Raw genomic sequence first — 12,839 nt, 5'->3', positions numbered from 1 at the left:
ACTATCTGGATAATATGAATTCATTGCTTAGAATACCAAGAACCTGTCAGTGAATATTTACCGTACAATAAACTCCTTCTACCCTACAATGTTCCGATTAAATACAAGGCATGGATCTCGTGTCAAGCCTATCTAATTCAATCACTTGCTTACCATTTACTATGCGTAGTTCTATGCAAATTAGAAACTCCTTTCTAATTTCATTCACTCTGGCCAGAGATTCCTGAACTAGCATAAATGGATCAGCCTTGAACATTCGCTTCCTTCACTGGAAGGGGTAGATCCTTTATTGATCATACACTATCTTCGTGTACAAATTCCTATACCCAGAAGAGCCCTAATAATTGTCCCTGGAGACTAAGAACTAAACCAAACCATAGTTCAGTGTACACAAGATGACTATGATGACCTCAAGTCTAAGGATACTTGTACAACTATCACTAAGCGAACAACTGCTGACACGTGAGTGAACTCCATCAGTTGTTCAGCTGGGCGAGTCATGTTCAGTGAACTTATTCCATAATAAGCACCTACATACTAGCTATAGTGTCACCACACAAATGTCTATGAGAACAGACATCCTTCATAATGAAGCAAACATAGTATGTACCGATCTTTGCAGATTATTAATTACCAGTTAGTAATCCTATGACCAGGAACTATTTAAGTTTAGAGTTATCATCTTTTTAGGTCTCACTATTATGATCTCATCATAATCCATAAAAAGCTTTACTCAAAACTATGGTATATCTTATTTAAACACTTAAATAGATAAAGCCCGTAATAAAAACAAAACAAGTCTTTATTAATATCAATGAAATCAAAACAGATTACATAAAAGTTATTCCTAAATCCTAATACATGATTGGACTTAGGACATATTCCTTTCAGAAAATACTTCAGCGTATTCCTTCAATAGGTTAATTAGTTCTTTCTTGAAGGTTATTTCCAGTCCTCTTCCAATTTTCAGCTTTCGGGTGGGATTCCCATGATCCAACTCAATATCCATTGTTTTTCCAGCTGGTTTAACCTTGGTTTTTTATTTTGTTTCCATGAACTTTTGAATCTGGGCATCCTCGTTAGTTACGATGTATCCCGAATCTTCGATGACATTCACATCCATCCTTGGTCTCGTGCTGAGGTGTTCCCGGTGCTTTTTTCGACTTTGCCCCTTGGATTGGGACATGGCCTTCTTTCTATTCTATGGATCTATTTCTGCCATGAATGCCTGCCCGTAGCACTTGCTTGCCATATATCTGTATCCTTTTAGCTCCCCAATCCCGCTCGGGGTTGAAAATTTGAGCTTTAAATTAATAGTTGAGGGTATGGCCCGAAGTTTGGTAATGGTAGGCCTTCCCAAAATCATATTGTAAGATGAGGATGCACAAATGACATAGAACTTCATGATGTGAGAAACCTGCTGGGGGCTGTTCCAAATGTAACAGAAAGATAAATTACCCCTCGGATAGGAATCATGGAATTTCCGAAGTCATAGAGACGGTCTTCAAGGAAAGGGTCTGTTTGAAGATGTCCCAATTTTATCCTATTGAGTGTGTGCTCAAAAACTATTTTTGCAGATGACCCGTTGTCAACCAGAATCCTCTTTACTTCATTGTCTGCCACATCGAGGGTCACTACTAATGCTTGATTGTGTCCCGGGTCCAGCCCCTAGTAGTCGGCGTAATAGAAGTATATTGGCTCGTGTTCAAAGGGTCGAATCATCATGATATCATTGTCCATGTCTTGGCTACGGGGTGGGGAAGAAGTACCTCCAAGTATAACATTTACCATGTGCTTCCGGCTTCTAGGGGCTTGTGAGGTCACTGTAGTCGTAGGTATTTGAAATCCGCTCGAAGTAATTAAGGTGTTCTTGGGGGTCGGCTAGTCCGTCAAAGAAGTCAAAATTGAAGTGTTTAATCCCGGATTCTATGGAGGTAGATTCCAGTTTTCTGGTGAAGGGGGTGGCTACTGCACCAACTTCCATGTCTCCTTCGATTTTCATTTTGAGGTCACGAAGAGCCCGGGCCAAGTGCTCTTACTTTGATTCTTTCTCGGGCTCGGAGTCTGAAGAGACATAAACTCGGTGAGCTTTCTTCTTTAGTTTCTCCTATTCTTCCTAAATTCTTTTCTCAATGGTTGCCTTGGCCTTAGCCTCTTCTTCTTTCCGAATTCGGTCCCGAAGTGCCGCCCTTCTAATTCTGTCTCGGGCATCGTCAGTTGGTCTCTTTGTGTTTTTGGAAATTTGATCGAGAACCGATCCACGGGTTTCTCCAGAGTGTTCTTCTTGATCTCCTGGGCGGGTTTCAGGTTCAGGGTGGTTTTTCTCTTTCCAGAGACTCATGGTTGCTTGAATCTGCTCCGGGTTCATGTTCCCTCAAGGGTTCGTAGAGGTTTTGCCATACTTGTGAGCCGCATTCTCTATAGTAAGCCTTTGGTCTCCGGGTTGGAATGGCTGAGATAATATGCGCATTATGGGGAGCCCATCTTCTATCTCTTCAAGATCACCGTCCCTGGGTGGGACGATGGTTGGCGTAACTGGTCCGGACACGGAGGTTTTTCTATTTCTTGTAGTCATTATTCTGAAGAAAAAATAAGCAAATACCACAAACACAATACTATGGATGCTTTTAAAGTTTGGACGGTAAGGAAAGTAGATCTGAGAGGGTATAAGTGTTTAACCTTAGTGGGGTGTAAAGTTTTGGCCTCCTGAGCGGAGTAATATGGCTGAAAATGATGACACCACTGAATCGGAGGTTTGCCTCTCCTTCTAGCGCCAATGATAACTCCCTTTCTTCTCTGGCACCTTCTTCCTTTCCTATCCAAGATCGAGCTCCATTTGTGCAGAAATGAGGCGTGAGGTTAAGCTGTTGGATGGGTTCCTTCAAAATAGAACCAGAGGGGGGTGACGTCGCCGCGGCACCTCCGACATGAGGATAAGAAAAGGGTTTTGTGAAGAAGAAGGAGAACAAAACAGAAGCTATTTGAATATATATATGTGGTGTGTGTATGTGTGTAGAGGTTCAAGAAGTAGTAACCCCTAAAACCCTTTTCTTGGGGCCTTTTATAGGCTCCCAACTTAGGATTTTGGGGGGTTGTACCTTTTTATCCTAGTCATTGGTTAATCTTGGTTGGTGGATAATTGGATGGTCCAAATGGGCAACGGGACCCGAGTTGTCCCCTTGTTGTTGGGATAGCCTGAGGTCTTGACACATGGACGACTGGGATGTAGCCATGCTATTTTGGGTGATATGGGACCGTTGCTATCCTGTGAGAGTGCCATGTGTCCGAGGACCACACCCAGTTGGGCCTGAGGACTTTTTTCATTGGGCTATTGTAGTATTTCTTGGGCCTAGTTGTATTATGGCCTATTATACTTAGCATCCATGATTGGATTATCGACTGCTACAATATTAATGTTATCTCTATATTGCTACTCTTAACACCAACCTCTCAATTTTTCCAAAACCTGCAATATGTGACCATGTAAGTATATGAAATATAGCGGGAACCGTCGCTTGCATTGGTTGGGTACTCCCACAACCATATTTTCTGTAACAAGTACATGGGATAGAAAAGAAAACATCATATATTATAGTAGAAACTTATAATGGTGAATAGTAGTTTACGATTTTTATGCATCTCTAAAATGTAAGGATAATGAATCCCCAGGAACAAAAACACCAAACATAGTTGATTGAGACTTTAAAAAAACTATCACAGAAGCTAACCAGAGACACCTGAATAAACATATAACAATTTGCTTACTCATAAACTTAAACTCATTAAGTAATAGATCTGTACATAAGTAACAATTAACCTAAAAGAACCTCAAAGTCACATTTTGACTACAATACCAAGACGTCATTCAAGTTCAATTACAGATAAAAATCATATAGTACATCCATCGTTACAAAGATTCTGCTAAAACCAATTATATTTACACGAGCATAACAAGGTCTTAACCAATTCAATTCTTTTGAATGCTAAAACTATTAAAGTACTAATATAAGCATAAAACGGAGCATCCTATATATCCAATCATGTTAATAACATTCTTTTCCAATGGAAGAGGATAAGGGGCATGTCAAGTAATTTTAGTGCAAATCTCTGCAATATATGTAGGAAAAACTTTACAATTATTAAGAGCATAGAGATGTCAATTGTGCAAAAAATTCTACATTTTCATGTTGATTTTCTCCAGATATATGTGCAAGTGTGTAGGCACACTATGACTGTAGCTTAAACACATAATAGCTGTCTAGTACACCATGAGTGAAAGAGACATTTATCCATATCTCTATCATTTATTCCATATGTGGCCTTCCACGCAATTTAGTATTTGGAAGAATTCTATTATCGCTAACAAGTATTCTATTGGTCATTATCTAATATACAAATATCCAAGATTTATCAACCTGTTAAGCCCCCAAATCTGGGATCGAGGGATTTGGATTTTGTTCGTTACGCTGAAATCTCAAATTAAAACAACTTGTTTACAAATAAATAGTTACCAACAATTGTCCAACAACTAAAATATAATAACGGTGACCCCAATTATACCAAGATCAATTAGGTTTTGGTGCTAAAAACAAGATTCCGAATTCCCCAAATATTGTTTTCCTTAAAAACTAATTTTCCATACTTTCCATACTCATAACTTAAACCACTAGTATAACTTTTATAAGAGGTATACTAGGCAAAAAAATGTTCGATAATAAAACTACAATACATATATAAACAACTTTATATAATAGAACTTATTTAATTTTTCCCATACCCTGAACTAGAGATACAGAAAAAGCATGGGACCAAAATTACGGTTTGGCTCAGTCCGGTCTGGATTAGGACCTTGTTCGGACCCTATATTTTTATCCAAAGTCGAGCTTTGCCCCGACCAGGTTAAATTCCAATAAGTCTTAGATCAATCTAATCTAACGTGTAATATTCCATATTTTCAAATATTATTATTATAATTATTTGGAATTATTTATGTGATTTTATTTGAATTTTAGTGATTTATATGATAATTGGAATTGATGTTTGGATGTTTATATATGATATTCTTTGAGTACTTTAATTATTATATGTCCAGAATAAAATATAGATAATTGTGATATTTTCCTGGTAATTTTTGGACTGTTATATGATTTTATAATAATTTAGGTATTTATTAATTATTTTCTGAATAATTATAAATTATTTTATAAAGTCGGGAATCGTCCAACTTCAGCTGTTTTTGTATTTTTATAACCCGAAACTCTTCCGAAAACTCCTTTCTAACCTAATATGGTAATTCCGGACATTTTTCGTGTTTTAACATTTTCGATGCGGACTACGGTTTGACCCGTACGAGCCCCGGCGTACAATTTTCGATACGATAAATGTTTTAATAGATCAACAAAACCCGTATTATTGAGAGGCGGTATATTTTTACATTATTTTTCGTATAAAGTGTTTTATAAGAAGCCCGGTTTTGATAATTATCCATATCTGGTATTATAATTGTATTGTTTTGTAGTTACCTAACGGCTAAGTAATCTATTTTCGGATCTGATTTGATCCAATAGGATATTCGTTATGTGTTTATTAGTGTCTTTATCGAGGTACTCGTTTTATCTTGATTTATGTGCGTTTGAATGCATTTTATGTGTTTTCGGGTTTTTATGTTAATTTAGGAATCGTTACGGTTTTTCAAAAATCAACGGACCGGGACCCCACCGGGATGTCAAAGCCCACAAAATTCATATCTTTATTTTTATAAAATTATTCGTACTTCAAATACCTAGTATTTCTGCATTTTTAAAATATTCGTAAATTTTGGGAAATTTTGAGACAAATTTTATATTTTACTGTTTTTAAAATTATTCCCCGTAATTATTATTTTGGGGCTTAATTATTTTAATTATGGGAATAAAAACACCCTAAATTGATTTTTGGGATACTATTTTCTGTAAATATAAATAGCAGATTATATCATTTTATTTTATTTTATTTTATTTTTATTTTCATTTTATTTTCAGAAATTCAAGAACACCACTTTGGGGGTAAAATCCATTCATCAATCTTTGATTCATGATTTCTAGAGATTTACTAAACCGTTTTTTGATGTTCTTTATACCGAATTGAAGCTCTCAATGAGCTCTTTCGTTTGATATCAACATCACTGCGTAAGGTTGATTATTGTGAAAATTTCGTTTTTTTCAATTTAGACCCGATTTTTTATTCTTGATTTCTGGGTTATTTTGATCGATTATGATGTTATGATTAGCTTTAAATTGATGTTTACAATTGATATGAGAATAAATTTGTATCAATCTGTTATCTGGTTGTTATGCCCGAGTTCTTGGTCTTTGACGTTTTTCGTTTCGATTTCTTGATTCATACATATTGTTTTTGTTAGAGTTGGTGATAGGAATGGATTATATACACTCAGCTTCGTTTTCATATATGGATTGTTGGATTTGGTTGACAGTCGCGTGAATTGAAATTTTCCGATCATAGTTGCCGATTTTGGTGTTAAATTCGTCGGAATCGATGAATCATTTGTCGTTTGGTATTGTTATTGTTTGATTCTAGTAAAAAGTCAATTTAGGATTTGTTGCACTGAAAAACCGAGTGAAACGAAGAGGATTTGTTGCTGTTTGGGCTTGCCGGAATTTCCGCCGTGGTTCGCCAGAACCGACGAAGCTCACCGAATTCTGCGTTTGGTCCGGCGAGTTCTTCGTGTTCTTGGCAACCCGGGAACCCAACTCGTCGACCCGTTTCCTAATTTAAATAACCCGGTTTTGATTTTCAGATCCCCAACTTTAAACCCTTTCCCCTGTTTCTGAGTTCCCTATTTAAAATAAATCAAAATTCAATTTCTATTTTTCTAAAAATCATTTCTTTTAATTTTTAAAAATCATTTAATTATCATTTTAATTCTTAAAAATTATTTACTTAATTATTTTAAATTCAAAAATTTATTTCCTTTTTATTATTTTTCAAAAATTTAAATTTTATTTATTATTTGTTTAAATTGATTAATTATTTTGATAATTAATCAGTTTATTTATATAATTTGTATTAATTTGATTTTAATTCTAAAAATTATGGAAAAATCATTTTTAATTCTGATTTTTCCTAAATAATGATTTAAAAATTATTTTAAGCTTTTAAAAATATATTTAAGTAATTAAAAATCAATTAATATTATTATTAATTGATTTATTCGTATTTTATTCATAGAAAATAAACCATTCGTCCGTTTAATACGAAACGAATGCGTGCAGACTCAGAAAAATATTCCGCTTTCATTAAAAATACTTTCGAGACCCAAATTCTTTCATTTCGAATGGTCGCTTGTTTTACAAGTCATTCTGAGTCGAGTGTTGATCGAAAAATCATATTATGACCCGATTTTAGTTTTAAACGTACCTAGTCAAACCTTTTGTCGAACCGAGTTATATGTGATATGAATTATGTGATACGTGAGTTATATGCTTATGTGCTATGTGAATTACGTGTGTACGTGGGTCATAAGAGTCTTGTGTTGGACTGTTTTCTTTATGTGTGGGCTATCGTATGGGTAGACGATAGGGTTTTGACGCGCAGTTCGTCGAGTTATTATCATTTAGGCGATTAAAGTTGTATCTTTTAATTATAGATGCGGATCGTTCGAGTGATCAGGAAAAGGTGTTGGATAAAGAATGAAATGGAATGGTATTGGATATTTGGCTTCTTACAATCGCACGAGCAGCATATCGGTGAAGTGTTGAAAAGAAAGACGATGATATTTTAAGACAGAATGTCAGAATAGATGTGTCATTGCGAGTGTGACTAACTATTAAATCTCAAGGGCAAGTATCCCTATCATCACTTATTGTTCAAGTGATTTATTTTAAATCTTCTTATACAAATATTATTTTCCCTATTCTCAGTTCAGAATAGATAAATGTTTTACATATCGCTGAAATAAATGATTCTGTTTATGCAAGTACTTATATGTTATTCTATGTTTAGAATAGTCAAGTGTTTTACTTATCCAACTATCGGATTATAAATGTTTTATATTTTGAGAAAGATGACGTTGTTTTGGTTTTGCTGCGCAAGTAAATGGGCGAATAAAAGTTTATAAGGATGTCGAGTATTATGACTCCTTTCAACAAAATGTTTTAAGATTGGATGGTTGCGTAAGAGGCTGTGCCGGCGGTCCAGCGGAGATTTAGGTATTATACAGGATATAATACCATTAGGTCGATATGTGCCTTGGGTGCCCCATTTGTTTAGTTGGATATGCTTCGGCATACCGGTGTTGCTCCGCGGCTGATCACCAACGACAACACACCGTCGTTCGAGGATTCCAATCTAAATTATTATATTATTTTTGATAATCTTATAAGGAATGTTTTATCAACTGTTTTGGTTTTGAATAAAGGTGGAATACAGTTTTGATCCGGTTGCTGATTGATATTGATATTTAAGTTATTGTTAAATATCAAATGTGGTATTAATGCAGATGATTGATCTTGACTTCCAAATTTTAGCACGGGTAGGTTGTGAGCATCAAAGTTCGTATTGATATCTAATTTGATATGATATTAAAATGAATATTAATATCAAGAGTTGAGTTTTGAATAAAGTTTATGATTCAATCCATAATCATTGTTTTATGTTATTGTTGTTTACGATATTTCCGTAAATACTGTTTTACGAGTTTTATTCCCTTCAAGATTCAAAGTCTTGCTGAAGCATTTCGCTCAAAAATATCAAAATGGTTTTGAATATAATTAAGGAATCAATTCTGGGGTTCCTCAACTAAAATTTTATGATTCAGCAATTATGGTTTTAAATGTTCAGCTCTAATACAGATGTCGGTTTTATATCAAAAGACCCTATATATGTCATAATGATCTTGCTGAGCATTTCTTTCGCTCATACTTGCCTGTTTTCAAATTTAACCTCCAGTGAGGATTAACTTGCACTAGTTCGCTGCGTAATTCGAGGAAGCAAAGAGGAATCTTTTGGAAGGTGGTTGGTCTAGGGTTTGCGGACTAGTATAAGTTTTATTGTGTAAAGTTGTTTATATTATATTATATTATAATTATGTTATTGTAAAGTTAGGCCTAGTATACTTCTTTTCGAAGTTATACTAGCGGGTTAAGTTTTGAGATTGAGAATTATTGCAAAGAGTTTTAAAAGAAAGTGAAAATTTTATTTATGGAATTTGGATATCTTGTTTCTAGAACTGTAACCTTAAAAGATCTTGGATTAGTTTGGGGTCATAAATGATAAATATCTTCGGCTGGCATTTCTTTATTGATTAAACTGGTTAATTTGGATTGAGGTTTTATAGTGACGACCAAATCCTCTGACCCTGGATATGGGGCGTTACAGGTTGGTATCAGAGCTGAGGTTATAGTAAACTAGAAACGAGAGTGTATAGGAGTGTGTATAGCTATATGAGGACGTTTGAGCTCATATCGAGTTCCTGTTGGACTATTGGATATAGTACCAACGAGTAATTTAAGATAGGCGCATTCGTTTGAGATGGTTGTGCTGAGCTGGATGGGACTTCGGGAAGCTGCAAACTTCTATGGTGGAATCTTTCGAGGCTACTACGATTCGACGATGATGAAGATTATCGATATCTTTGAAACGTGAAGAAGTGTCTACAATCGGATGACGAGTCAACCGAAGAGTTCCAATAGAAGATAAATATTAAGACCTTGGCAATACCTTATTTTTTTATAATTTCTTTTGACCTCTCTCAAAAGAGGTATATGTTAAATGATATATTCCCTAACACTCATTTAATCATTTTATGCCACAATATTGTTTTCGGGATTTCATTTTCCTCCAGAAATATCATCTTTGAAATCTTTTTAGTTTTATTCATTTGAGTTTGAATTCCTCTAATGCTCTTTTATTCAGACTGAGATGAACAACCCTAACTATAGGGGACACAAGGTATACCTATCTGTGTGATAGGAGTTGGACGGGACGCCATCACTTGTGTGTGTTGTGAATACATGAAGGTTAACAACCTTTAGTAGTGTCTTAAATTGGGCACGCAACACCAAGTTCGTTTGATCATATTGATCTCTCAGGTATTCTTTTATTTCAACAATACTTTTTCTCAAATTCAGATTTTGGTGCCGTTATTGTATCAAATTATCAAATTCTTTTCTATCTGAAATTCCATGATTATATCATTCCAAATATTCGAAGGTATGCCAATCAAGTTAAGCTGAGTTATCCTGGTCAAGTCAAAGCAGAGTTATGTGATGGATTTACCAAGAGCAACAGTGGACTGCGATGTGGTTATAATATTAGTGGCATATACTGAAGTCGATCTGTTTCTTTATTTCTCTCTCTGTTTGTTTCTCTCTTTCTTTTTTCTGTTTTCTCTAACTTTTTCTCTATTCTTCTTTCTCGCAATCAGTAAAAGTGATTCTATTGAGAAATTGGTCAAAGGATGTGGATGGAACAATGTTGCAGAGTGAAGCTCTCATGGTAACTGTGTGGTATAAGAAATTGCAGTGTTATTGGAAATTCTGAGAAAAGTTGCGTAAGCAAGATTGGGAAGTTGGTTAGAAAACCCTTAGTGATCTCTTCTGCTGATTCCGAGGACGGAATCCTTATTAGGGGGTAGATTGTAATATTTCATATTTTCAAATATTATAATTATAATTATTTGGAATTATTTATGTGATTTTAGGTGAATTTTAGTGAATTATATGATAATTGGAATTGATGTTTGGATGTTTATATATGATATTCTTTGAGTATTTTAATTATTATATGTCCAGAATAAAATATAGATAATTGTGATATTTTCCTGGTAATTTTTGGATTGTTATATAATTTTATAATAATTTAGGTATATATTAATTATTTTCTGAATAATTAAAAAATTATTTTATAAAGCCGGAAGTCGTCCAACTTCAGCTATTTTTGTGTTTTTATAACCCGAAACTCTTCCGAAAACTCCTTCCTAACCTAATCTGGTAATTCCCGACATTTTTCGTGTATTAACAATTTCGATTCGGACTACGGTTTGACCCGTACGAGCCCCGACGTACAATTTTCGATACGATAAACGTTTTAATAGATCAACAAAACCCGTATTATTGAGAGGCGGGATATTTTTACATTATTTTTCGTATAAAGTGTTTTATAAGAAGCCCGATTTTGATAATTATTCATATCTGGTATTATAATTGTATCGTTTTATAGTTACTTAGCAGCTAAATAATCTATTTTCGGATCCGATTTGATCTAATAGGATATTCGTTACGTGTTTATTAGTGTCTTTATCGAGGTACTCGTTTTATCTTGATTTATGTGCGTTTGAATGCATTTTATGTGTTTTCGGGTTTTTCTGTTAATTTAGGAATCGTTACGATTTTTCAAAAATCAACGGACCGGGACCCCACCAGACGTCAAAGCCCACAAAATTCATGTCTTTATTTTTATAAAATTATTTGTACTTCAATTACCCAGTATTTCTGCATTTTTGAAGTATTCGTAAATTTTGGGAAATTTTGAGACGAATTTATATTTTACTGTTTTTAAAATTATTCCCCGTAATTATTATTTTGTGGCTTAATTATTTTAATTATGGGAATAAAAATACCCTAAATTGATTTTTGGGATACTATTTTCTGCAAATATAAATAGCAGATTATATCATTTTATTTTATTTTTATTTTCATTTTATTTTCAGAAATTCAAGAACACCATTTTGGGGGTGAAATCCATTCATCAATCTTTGATTCATGATTTTTAGATATTTACTAAACCATTTTTGATGTTCTTTATACCGAATTGAAGCCCTCAATGAGCTCTTTCGTTTGATATCAACATCATTGCGTAAGGTTGATTATTGTGAAAATTTCGTTTTTTTCAATTTAGACCCGATTTTTTATTCTTGATTTCTGGGTTGTTTTGATCGATTATGATGTTATGATTAGCTTTAAATTGATGTTTACAATCGATATGAGAATAAATTTGTATTAATCTGTTATCTGGTTGTTATGCCTAAGTTCTTGGTTTTTCACGTTTTCGTTTCGATTTATTGATTCATACATATTGTTTTTGTTAGAGTTGGTGATAGGAATGGATTATATACACTCTGAGCTTCGTTTTCATGTATGGATTGTTAAATTGGTTGACAGTCGCCTGAATTGAAATTTTCCGATCATAGTTGCCAGTTTTGGTGTTAAATTCGTCGGAATCGATGAATCATTTGTCGTTTGATATTGTTATTGTTTGATTCGTAGTAAAAAGTCGATTTAGGATTTTTTGCACTGAAAACCGAGTGAAACGAAGAGGATTTGTTGTTGTTTGGGCTTGCCGGAATTTTCGCCGTGGTTCGCCGGAACCGACGAAGACCGCCGGATTCTGCGTTTGGTCCGGCGAGTTCTTCGTGTCCTTGGCAACCCGGGAACCCAACTCGTCGACCCGTTTCCTAATTTAAATAACCCGGTTTTGATTTTCAGATCCCCAACTTCAAACCCTTTCCCCTGTTTCTGATATAATACTATTAGGCCGATATGTTCCTTGGGTGCCCCATTTGTTTAGTTGGATATGCTTCGGCACACCGGTGTTGCTCTGCGGCTGATCACCGGCGGCAACATACCGTCGTTCGAGGATTCCAATCTAAATTATTATATTATTTTTGATAATCTTATAAGGAATGTTTTATCAACTATTTTGGTTTTGAATAAAGGTGGAATACAGTTTTGATCCGGTTGCTGATTGATGTTGATATTTAAATTGTTGTTAAATATCAAATGTGGTATTAATGCAGATGATTGATGTTGACTTCCATATTTTAGCGCGGGTAGGTTGTGAGA

This window comes from Apium graveolens, chromosome 9 (genome assembly GCF_009905375.1).
Source record: "Apium graveolens cultivar Ventura chromosome 9, ASM990537v1, whole genome shotgun sequence".
Lineage (NCBI taxonomy): Eukaryota > Viridiplantae > Streptophyta > Magnoliopsida > Apiales > Apiaceae > Apium > Apium graveolens.
This window is presented reverse-complemented; position numbering follows the sequence as displayed.